The sequence below is a fragment of the Gorilla gorilla genome, chromosome 3 (assembly GCF_029281585.2).
Source record: "Gorilla gorilla gorilla isolate KB3781 chromosome 3, NHGRI_mGorGor1-v2.1_pri, whole genome shotgun sequence".
Classification (NCBI taxonomy): Eukaryota; Metazoa; Chordata; class Mammalia; order Primates; family Hominidae; genus Gorilla; species Gorilla gorilla.
The window spans coordinates 185687721-185699169 of record NC_073227.2 but is presented as its reverse complement, the minus strand read 5'-3'; the positions used below and the strand labels follow the sequence as shown (position 1 = coordinate 185699169).

Sequence of the window (11449 nt, the reverse complement as noted above, 5' to 3'; positions counted from 1 at the left end):
GGACCAGGCTAAGAGTTCAAGCATGACGTGAACAAATATGAAATAGAATTTAAGTCAGACGGTGTTCAGTGTTTTTTAGGTATCATTGTGCATACAAAAATCCAGAGGAAAGCAGGAGCAGGCTCAGAGGGGCCTTAGCTGGCTTACTTCCAGAATCACAGGCTCCATTGAGTCCCATGATGTCTGACCCCCATTCTTATTGGGCTATACGTTCGTTTAGTTAAAACAGGATATAAAACCATGTGCAATTGCATCTTATTTATCTCTCCAGATCCAGCAAGAAGATAATTTGCACATAATGACAGATTGGCTCAGGTATCTAGCCCCAAATAGAGGGTCTGGTTGTGATCCATCATCATGACATTTCAGCTTTAACAAATATGGCTGCTCACAGAGGGCACAATACATGAGTGAAATTGGAGGGACAGAATTTTTTGGAGCCATCCATCAATAAGAAAAAGGATGGAGGGTTTTTATGGAATACGACCTTCATCGGTAAGCAGTGGCATGAGTTTTACCTCAAACCCTATTAAGATCCTTTTTAAAAAAATAATTAAGCTATTTTATTGAATATATCATAGTTGTCATAAAGTTCATACATTTCACTTTTTGATACCCTAATGTATTTCCATGAACCTTTAAGTCTACAATTTTATAGATATAGTTTTCCATCCAAGAAGCCAGAGGTAGATAATTTTTTTTACATGTAACTAATTAAAGGCTTTACAAGAGGTTAGGCTGTAAAAAGTTACAGTTTTGCCATAACACCACCGAAAGACACTTAATTAGGAAAGAGTTTTTTTCTACATTATTTCTTAGTCTTATAAAATGGTAAATTTTAACCAAATTGATACCTTTGTACTCTTATTTGTTTCCTATACTCTTAAATCATACTGCTTGGCAAGCGATATAAGTATTCATATAATTTTTAAATTCAATTAGTTGTAAACAAACTCTGATTTGTTAATAAGTGCATGTATTTCCCTTTAACCACCTACTCTACTACCTCAGAATTAATCCTCCTATAAAAACCCTCCCACATAGAAAAAATAATGCAGAGCTTCATCTCTTCCTCAAAGATTTTCATATATTATAGGAATACAAATCCATAAAAAAGGATTAAAAATTGACATTTCATCTTGCCTTACTAATTATGAGATAATAGAGGTGTGACAAAAACAAATGTTCCTTAATGTTTTTCTGCCTAACATAATATTATACTAAGAAATACTGCAATTATGTTGGTGAGCTATTTTCCAGCTTCTCCAAGTATAGGACACAACTATGGTTCTATCAGCGAGGAGAAATGAATAATCAATCTTATGTAACTCAAAAGAACGATGGGAGGCACAAAAAGGTGAACTGACTTTGGCTTTTAAGAACCTGATGTTGATCCTGAAATGCCAGATTCAACAACACAACAAAACAAAAGATTACAGCAGCAAGATACCACTTTGCCACACATTATTAAGAATTCCGAAATAGGCAATAGCTCAGTCACTCAATCTGTTGTATCTTCTGTTTGTTTTTCTTGCTTTTTGGTTGCAGGCAATTCAAGGTGTGCCTATTGCATAGGACCAGCTATTCTTACTGTGCTCTCTGTCTGCATTGCAGTCATAGCTACCTAACTTCACTTTTCAACAATCACAATCCATAATTTTGCATTTTGATGAAATTTCTTCTCTTCTTCAAATACAATGCGTTGCTTTTGTTGTTGATGTTGTTGTTGAGACAGAGTCTTGCTCTGTTGCCCAGGCTGGAGTACAGTGGTGCAACCTCAGTCACTGCAACCTCTGCTTCCCAGGTTCAAGTGATTCTCATGCCTTAGACTCCCAATTAGCTGGGATTACAGGCATGCACCACTACACCTGGCTAACTTTTGTATTTTGGTAGAGACGGGTTTCGTCATGTCGGCCAGGCTGGACTTGAACTCCTAGGCTCAAGTGATCCACCGGCCTTGGCCTCCCAAAGTGCTGGAATCATAGGCATGAGCCACCACGCAATGAGCCACATTCAAATGCAATGTACGCATTTAATAATGTACTATTTGCTTCTACTCAACTAAGTTCTGGAAGTGAGTTTTTAGCATCTATGGAAATTGTGACCTCTTGCCTGATGCCAGCCATGTCTACATGGAATAACTGTTCCTAGCATTTTTTTTCCATGGTCTACATGTGTTTCCTTTTTGCACAGCCCTCTTGGGCTAAGAACATATTAAAATCAGAAGTTTCTTTTATTTTCTTCAATAGTTTCAGAGTTTCATCTCCTCATGGAAAAGAGGTGCTCCAGAATGATAGACACAGGCTTTCTCTAGATTCTGTGCACCCTGAGGTGTCTTTGAACACCCTCCATTTTCACATGAGGTCCCAATCTTTATTTCTTCACTGTCTTCTTTCTTATCTTATTCATTCCCTTACGACAGTTTATCAAATGCTTGTTTTAGGCAGGCAGATACTTTTTAGTTCCAAATTTGTCATTGGTTTACCTGGACTTGGCCTTCTTATTGATTCTGCTGGGTTAGAGGCTTGAATGATGTGCTCCTGAAATTTGGGTTTTGATTCAAATGGTTCTTTCTTCTCTGTAGTCTTGACTTCAGGTTTGACTGGCTCAGGTGACGTCTCACTATTCTGCTTAGTGAATAGTGTTGTCCAGCTTGTTGTCCAGCCTGCAATGCATAAGGAATCAGAAACATCAGTTGTGCTTCTCTTACAGTTAGACCAACCTTCTAATGCATCACAAAGACTGGAATACTTGGGTGGGATGAACAAGTGTCATTGGAATTGGCCTCTAGATTGAAGCACTGACTGCAGCCCGGTTATTGCTAGGCAATGACATTTTCTTTTCCCACCATTACAGGCAAGGTCCAAACACCAGGAACCACAAGACACTGTGTTTACCACTTCCTGTAGCAAGCACAGGTCTGACGGCTGAGGCAACTGCTGACTTCTGGAAATGGCTCCCAATTCTTTTACATTGTATTTTTTCCTTTTAGAGTGAATGTCCAAAGATCATATATTTTTGTTACTTGGGAGCTACATGGAGACTCTCAAATCAGTTGTAATCTAAGTTTGTGGCTCTTTTACCAAGATTGCTAAATCCTCCTTGAAAGATAAATCAGAGAAAGGGAACTTAATTTTGATTGGTCGATTATGAAGTCAAACGGAGTCTCATTTTTTTGTATGTGATTCTTTGGATTTTTATAAGGGTTTGGATTATCATTCAATCAAATTTGGAGAGAGACCATGCAAGGAGCATTAGTTGTGGTGTACCCCAATTTTATTTTCAGACAGTCAAGATGGAAATATTACAAAAGCTTACTCTTTAAGAGAAAGTGAAGGGATTTAAGAATTAGGCCATCTGTAAAATGTTTCTAAATAAATATACACTTATTAAGAATTAAGCCTTTATGGTTCAAAATTAGAAAATAGATGCATGAACAACATAAGAGAGAAGAAAGTGACTGGTGAAAGAACTTAAAATAGGCTATTTACTCTAGCTGGCACCATGATTGCCAAGTTAGTTGAGCCTGTGGATATGTAATTACTTGGGTCTCTAATACTCAACATCCCAGTCTAGGTTCAATCACCCAAGTCTTTAGCTTGAGTTGCTCAGATAATCCATGAACCCTCTAGGATTCTTTCCACAGAGTTAGAGGAGACAGAGTCCAACTGGAATCCAGTACTAGTGGGAGTTGTCCCCCTAGGTTAAAGAGCTACTGAGAGGCGTTCTAGTTACAGTACTCATTAGTGTGCATAGGAGAATACTGTGCCACAGCGTGTTGGGGATGCTCACTATGCTTCTTCAAGACACTGCATGCTGATTGGTTAGTTGTTCTCCCCATAGCTCTGGGAAGAAATTAAATGCAGTCTCTCATTTTGCTAAAGTAAAAAAAGAGGCAGAGACAGTAAGAGACTTACTTCATGCCATAAATGAAGACCGCATTAACATGAGCGCTGTGACTTTTTCTGACTTTAGACAAATGTTTTTTAAAAAAAACACCTAAAACGATTTGTTCTGTTATAATAGAAACTTAATTTGAACCAACTTGAATTAAACGGGAAGGACACTAGGATCTCCTGGGACTCTAAGAGCAGGGGCTCTTCATAGTCTCCAGAGGGCAATCAGGAACTAGAGTGCTGTGGAGATGCAGGAAGTCCCCTCAGTGAATCTGTTTTACTCTTCTTTTCTTACTGCAGATCACTTTTCTGTATTTCCCAGTTCAAATGGTAGTTTTGAACATATTAATGAAGGCCTAAGAGTAAAATGCAAGGAATGGGTTGGAGAAAGCCAGTATAAAATCCAAAAAGGTGAGGAAGGGTTCTGGAGGTGAGTGGACAGAGAAACCATGATGGAAGAGGTTGGTGTAAATTCGTGATGGAAATCTAAAAGTAAACAGCAACAAGTAGAAAAGCCAGGAATGACTAAAGGAAGGTGATGGCTTGGCTATATTTCGGCACCAACATGTGTGTGAATCTATTTTATTTTTATTGTTTAATGCATTGGGGTGTGTCCACTCTTGTTGGAAAAGTTTGAGGGGGATATTGGGTCTTCATGAAACAATAAGACTTTATGGTAAGGAAGCAGAATGATTGATCTTTGGAGGAGTGTTGTTCATAATTCTGTAATGGAAGGATTAGCAAAGAGGCAGGGTGGTGTTTGCATAAGAAGGCGAATGAACAAAAGAGACATCTATTGATGACTGAACTTTCTTTCCCATCAATCTCTTTCTTTCTTTTTTCTTTCGTTTGGCTGAATTTTATTATTAGAAGTGAGAAAATGACAATTAGAATTTTATTTCTACAATTGATCATTAACAATGAGAGCCCTAAAGAGTTTGGAAATTTTCAACTTTAATAGAATTTACTGTGTTCAACACAAGAACCTTTCCATTTGGCCACATTATTTTTTAATTTCAATGGATTCCTTCATCCAGAGACATTGTTGAGTAGTCCATATTGTATTGTATGATACTGTGCTAGACAGCACAAGGTTAGGCACTGCTCAGAGTCCACACTGTTCTAAGCACTTCATCCATATTAACTCACATATCCATATGTGCATCCAGTGACACAGACACTGTTATTTTCTTATTTTTCTGCTGAGGAAACTGAGGCACAGAGAATTAAACAACTAGCCCTGGGTCACACAGGTAGGAAGTAGAATATGATGTCAGCATGCAGACTCCACAGCTTTTCCCTTAACTCAGCTATCTTCTCAAGAGGCTACAAATAAAAATGTCTACAACAAATGGCAACTTATGATGTGCACTAAGAGGAGTTTTCCAGAAGCAGAGAAGGCATGACTGATTCCCAGCTGTTTGATCTGTCTCTCAAAAAAGGTTTAATGACGGAGGACTGTGAATGTTGAACTTAACTGGTAGGCAACGGGGACCCATTAGAGGATTAGAGATTTTGGAGAAGGACAATTACCATGGTGATGCTTTAGTTGGGAAGATCATTTGGCAACTCCTGTGAAGAATGGTTTGGTGTGGGAGAATTCGGTGATGAGAATTAGGGTCTTAGGATCGGGGTAGGAGGCCAGCTAGGAGCAGTCTTGCAATTGGCCTAGGTGGGAAGTGATTTGTGTTTGATAATATGATTTTGGGAGACATGGAGAATATTTAAAAAGATATACCTTAATAGCTTCCTCTTTTCTCAGCTTTCCTTCTTTACAACAAGCACACTTACTTTTTCTGGTTCCTTTCCCTGCGAGAGTTTTGCAACGCAACAAAACAATCATGTTTGTGCCTTTGATATTTGAGTGCTAGTCAGGGTACATTTTGCTGTTTGTGATTTGAAAGGTAGCCATTTGGAACAAATGAAAGCATGATCCTCGGTCTATGTTCTTGTTTAGGGTGGACCTTCTGCAGTAGCTTCAATGGCTTTGGTGAGGTCTGACATATTCTAGATGTTTAAACATAAGCAAAGCCTTAAGCAAAGCCTTTTGAAGGCCTTGCCTGATGTTGATTAGTCTCCAGAAAATGACAAGCTGTGACACCAGCTCCCAAGGAATCACATACCAGGGGAAGATGTATCTTCAGCTCTTTCCATTTCTGCCCTTTATTTGAGAGTATTTCCTTCTTGAGGAAAGCCTTAATGTCTTTATATCCCTCAGTGCTTTACATTTAGTGCTTTACATTTGTATTATTTGGCTTTTTACTAGTAATTCTAACTAGGGCCTGTTATAATATGTGGCTGTTTATTTTCTTTCAGGGACCTTAAGTAATTTCTTTTAAAAATGACTTGTCCTGAAAGTATTATGGTAAGTGAAATAAGCCAGACACAGAAGTGCAAACATTGTATAAATCCACTTACATGAAGTACCTACAATTCTGAATTCTGTCAAATTCATAGAAACAGAAAGTAGAATGGTGGCTGCCAGCTCCTGGGAGGAGAGAGGAAAGGAGAGTTAGTGTTTAATGGGTACAGAGTTTCAGATTGGAATAATGAAAGAGTTCTGGAGATGGATTCTTGCAATAGTTGCACAAAAATGTGAATCTATTTAATGCTACCAAACTGTACTCTTAAAAATGGTTAAAATGACAAATTTTATCTTATGTATATTTTATCACAATAAAAAATTGAGTGGTAATAACTTATCCTACTTTCCCCTTGCAGGAATGATCTGTTGGTGGCTTGGTTTCAAGGCTCTCACATTAATGATTCTACATTGCTTAAAATTCCTTTTTTTTTCCAATGGGCAACCTACAAACATTTATTAAACATGAGCCAGACCCTGTCACTCACATCCAGGTAAATTATTGATCCTCTTTGCCCAGAGCCGCATTTTACAAGCCATATTGTTACAGTCTTGCCAACGCACCACAATGTAGCAGTGCCTCATTGTGAGGTGAATTTCACCCAGAGTTTTTTGTCTTATGACCAAGAGAATTAAGGAGCTTGTAGACAAAGGGTAAATTGGAGCGACAGTTTAATAAGTAAACGAAGAAAGCTCTCTACTGTGGAGAGGGGACCTGGAAGAGGGTTGTCACTGCCATTTTTACAGTTGAATGCAAGGCTTTTATAAAAAACCAATGAGGGCTGGGCATCTCATTTGCATAAGGTGCGAACTGTGTAGCTCCACTCTGTCCTCCTAGTGCACATGCAGACCCTTAGCTTGAGTTACTCCATTATTCCTTTGTTCCCCTTACTGCACACGTGTTAAGGGATAGAATTTTCCATTGCGGACATGTCTGAGCAGGTTACCCATGTAGACTTTCTTATCTGTGTAGCCGTGGGCATGTGTTAGGCAAGCCCACCTATGCAAGTTCCCTTATCTGTGCATGAAGCTTGATTTTTCAGGCTGTTGTTTTGTTTGAAAAAATTCAACCAAGGAATCACCCTAACAGCCTGCCTGATGGGTTTCTTCATATCTCCTTTCTCAATATTCTCCTGAAGACCAAATCTACAAGGCATTAAAGATGTCATCAAAGAAGGAGAAAATAATTGCAGGAATCATAGAGCTTGAGAAATTGAGAGTTAAATACATTAGTCTACCATTGGACTTTTCAGAGACTTTACTGTACTAATGTGCATAAAACATTCTCAAGAAGGGAGCATAGTACGCCCGTTTCCCCAAAATTTCTCACCACAGAACTGTTAAATAAAAAATAGTCTCTTGAAACTAGAATTTATTGGAAAATAGTTTAGGGAATAGTGGCCAACAGAATAAAGTCCACTATTCAGTATGTCCCCCAACATCTCCTGTGATGACTCCAATTAAACTTTCAGGCGTGTATTACATTTTCCTGCACTTGCATAGTACACAGCCATACATCTTGATATTTCCTGAGGGAAATTTGCACTCTTGGCATTTCATGTGTTTGTTCAGGCTCGGTCTGATGCGCTCTCCTCTCATTTTGTCCTCCTAAAACACTTCACCTTGTTCACTTCAAAGTTTTACCTGTTCTTTTAAGTGTAAATGAATTACTCTTCTTTTGTAATCACCATAGCAAACATTTTTTTTGTTGTTGTTTTTAGAATTAGTGCATAGATTAGCTAATTACATGAGCAATGACGGCATCCTACCATCTATTCTTGTTAACTGTTCGCAAGTCTCTCTTACCTACTAAATATTAAGTTTCAGGAATGTGAGGTAAGACATTATGTCTTATTTATCTTTGCATTTTCCAGCCTGTTGTCATTCACATTAAATAGGTGCTCATGTGTATATAATTATAAAGTCGAATTTAATAACTAAGCAGCATCCAAGATGTACAGAGCTCTGAGCCAGGTTTAATTGATTGCATTAAAAATATTAGTCACAGCTTCTGTTCTAAGAGACAGAAAACCAACATATGCAGATCTGATTTAATTTTCAAAAAATTATAAAGTAAAATAGCTGGTACAAATGGTGGAATAGAAATAGAATACATGAACACTGAGGCAATGAACAATTAAAGAATAATCTAAGTTGGTTAGGTTTAGGGATATCGTTTGAGGTGAGTTTTTAAATATTTTTATGGAGTCTTGCTGTTGTCAGCCTGGGCTGGAGTGCAATGGTGTGATCTTGGCTCACCGCAACCTCTGCCTCCCAGGTTCCAGCAATTCTCCTGCCTCAGCCTCCTGAGTAGCTGAGATTACAGGCACCCACCACCATGCTGGGCTAAGTTTTTTATGTTTAGTAGAGACGGGGTTTCACCACGTTGGGCAGGCTGGTCTCAAACTCCTGGCCTCAGGTGATCCACCTGCCTCTGCCTCCCAAAGCGCTGGGATTACAGGCATGAGCCACGGCGCCCATCCTTGAAGTGAGTTTTAAAGGAAGTAGTGGGGCTGGTTTAGTGAAGAGGAACAGAAATGCTGTGTTTTCCTTTGCTATCATTTTGCTTTATATCCTCGTCATCTTTTTCCTCATCAGTAACCATTCCTATCACCATTTATTATCCAAGATCTGTACATGAACTGTGCTATATGTTAAACTTTACTCATCTACCTCATGTTATTGGGGCTTCCAGGGCTCAGTAAGATGATGTCTGTAGAAATACTGTAATCCAGCATCTCTTACTTGGTGTGATTTTCTTCGTTGATCCTGGAGATGGTAAAATAACACAGGGAAAATAATGGAGGTGTTTTTATACTCCAGTAAGTCTTGGCATATCAGCCACATAGTTGTGCTGTAAACTATTGTTCAGCAATCATTAGCTGAACAATAGTTCAACCATTATTGTTGAACAATCATTATTGAGCAATCGTTATTGTTCAGCAAGAATCATTAGCTTGACCTGAAGCTTGATTCCATGTTGACACCATATTCTGACAAAAAGATTTACAGGCTTTTTTTTTCTACTTTAGTATTATTTGCTTAAATAATTTAGATTTTTAAGACTCCAGGAAAGTTTTCACAAGTCTTGCTTTATGGAAGCCTATGGAAGTGGACACTGCCTAAATGACTGCGGGTCCTCCCGAATTACTTGTTGATTACTTGGCTTTTGCAGGTATGATGGACATTCCTGCCACTGCTGGCAAATGGGATGGGTAGGTCTTGATGTTCAGTGTGCCACATGCTATGTCACCCATAGGAGCAGCTCCACTGGTGAAACTTGAATAGGAAAAATTGTTGAAAAAATTAAGGTGCCCAGTTGGGTGAATGACATCACAGAAATAATGGGAACATTTGGGCTAGATAAAAGGGATGCCTAGAGACATGATTGCATGTAAAGGACTGGCTACATTATTCTGCAAACCTCCCACAGCCAACTTTTCCAAGCTGGGCATGTGGCTTATTTACTAGGTGAAAGGTCAGGTGTATTTGCTCTTGTGAGTATTCAACATAAGAGAGAAGGTCAGATTTCCTTAACAAGTACAAGCCACCAACATTTTTTTTTCCATTGGAATACTTCTTTTGAATGAGATATTGAATATTGTGTTTAATGAAATATTGTATAGGAAGATGCCTTGTAAGCAGTAGAGTAATTCCCAACAGCAGTGAATAATATTTTATGCATTATGACATACTTCCAACACTCCATTATATACATGAACGCTCTTCACATGTGTAATGTGAATTTAATTATTTGAGACAATTTTGTCTATTGGAATTTAGAACTTGCCTGTGTTTGGTTTATAAAGTAGATTTTCTATTATTTGATACAGATGTGGGAGATGGAAGAAACTTTGGGTAGTGGTGGTGTGGATTGTGATCAGAGTGGAGGTAAGGATATGATATTGTCTTTCAATTGCTAGAGTTTCTACTACCACAGAGCAAATTCCAAAACCTTCATTTCAGAGCACTTTTGGAATACATGAGTGTACAAATGATGGGAGAGATTTTTTAAAAAGGGAACTGCAAGGGAGCAGCTACAAGCAAAATGTATATAATTGAGTGAATCTGACACTTTCGTTTTTCTTGCCCGTATAAATAAGATTAGAATTAACTCTAGCCTCAGAAACTTACATTTCAGCCTATTTTATATAGTTACAAACTGAGATGATATCTTGAGACATTATTTGTTGAGCCCTTCTTTTTCCCAATTTATTTTCTCCGAGGCTATCAGACGCATCCCTGCTACTCCAAAAAGAAGTGGGAATGTCATAAAGGCAACTAAAAGAAAAGGGTGGACACTGTAGCTTGTTCCTGTAATCCTAGCACTTTGAGGGGCTGAGGTAGGAGGATTGCCTGAGGCCAGGAGTTGGAGACCCAGTTTGGGCAGCATAGAGAGACCTTGTTCCTACAAAAATTAAAAAAAAAAAAAAAAAAGCCAGGCATGGTGGTGTGTGCCTATAGTCCCAGGTAGTCAGGGGGCTGAGATGGGAGGATTGCTGGAGCACAGGAGGTTGAGGCTACAATGAGCTATGAACATGCCACTGCACTCCAGCCTGGACAACAGAGTGAGACTCTGTCTCTTAAAAAAAATAACTAAAAGAAGAAAGTCTGTGTTTCATTTTCTTGATTTCCAAAACAGAGTTTTGAGATTCAAAAGAGAAAGACTGAAAAATGTAGGAAGCAAACACAATTTATACCATAGAAGTAGCCGAAGGAGACTAGACAAACTTATGCTAGAGCAGTGTTGCCTCTACCCTGACCCCTGGCTGAGAGATAGAAGAACGCACAAGGTCAGTTTCACAAGACTTCACACATTAAGTGTTGGCCCATACTGGAAACCCAGCCAATGTTCTGAAGAGCACTGACTGCCACTGAGAGACACTGTATGCTGCCTGGGTGAAGAAGCTGTGACAATGGTCTATCTAGTCCCCGAGAGTCCTTTTATGAGCAGCTGTATGCACATGGATCACTTTTCATTTTGCAGAATGATGTCAGGCTCTAGTTAAACTTACCAATGTGGATATCATTCTGTTTGCCTTTTAATGGCCTACTACAAACTCCAATGTTGAGTAATTTTCCTTAGGTAATTAAGCCAGTCTTTCACTAGGATTTACCTCCAGTGTACAGATAGGATTCAAATCCAGACAGTCTGGCCCGGGCATAGAGCCTTTACCCTCTAAGAAGTACA

General features: G+C 38.8%; 1 pseudogene; it reads right to left on the bottom strand.

Moving 5' to 3' along the window:
• Nucleotides 1-1501: 1501 nt before the first annotated feature.
• LOC101133020 (cysteine and histidine-rich domain-containing protein 1-like) lies at nt 1502-2815 on the bottom strand (annotated as a pseudogene).
• Nucleotides 2816-11449: the final 8634 nt, after the last annotated feature.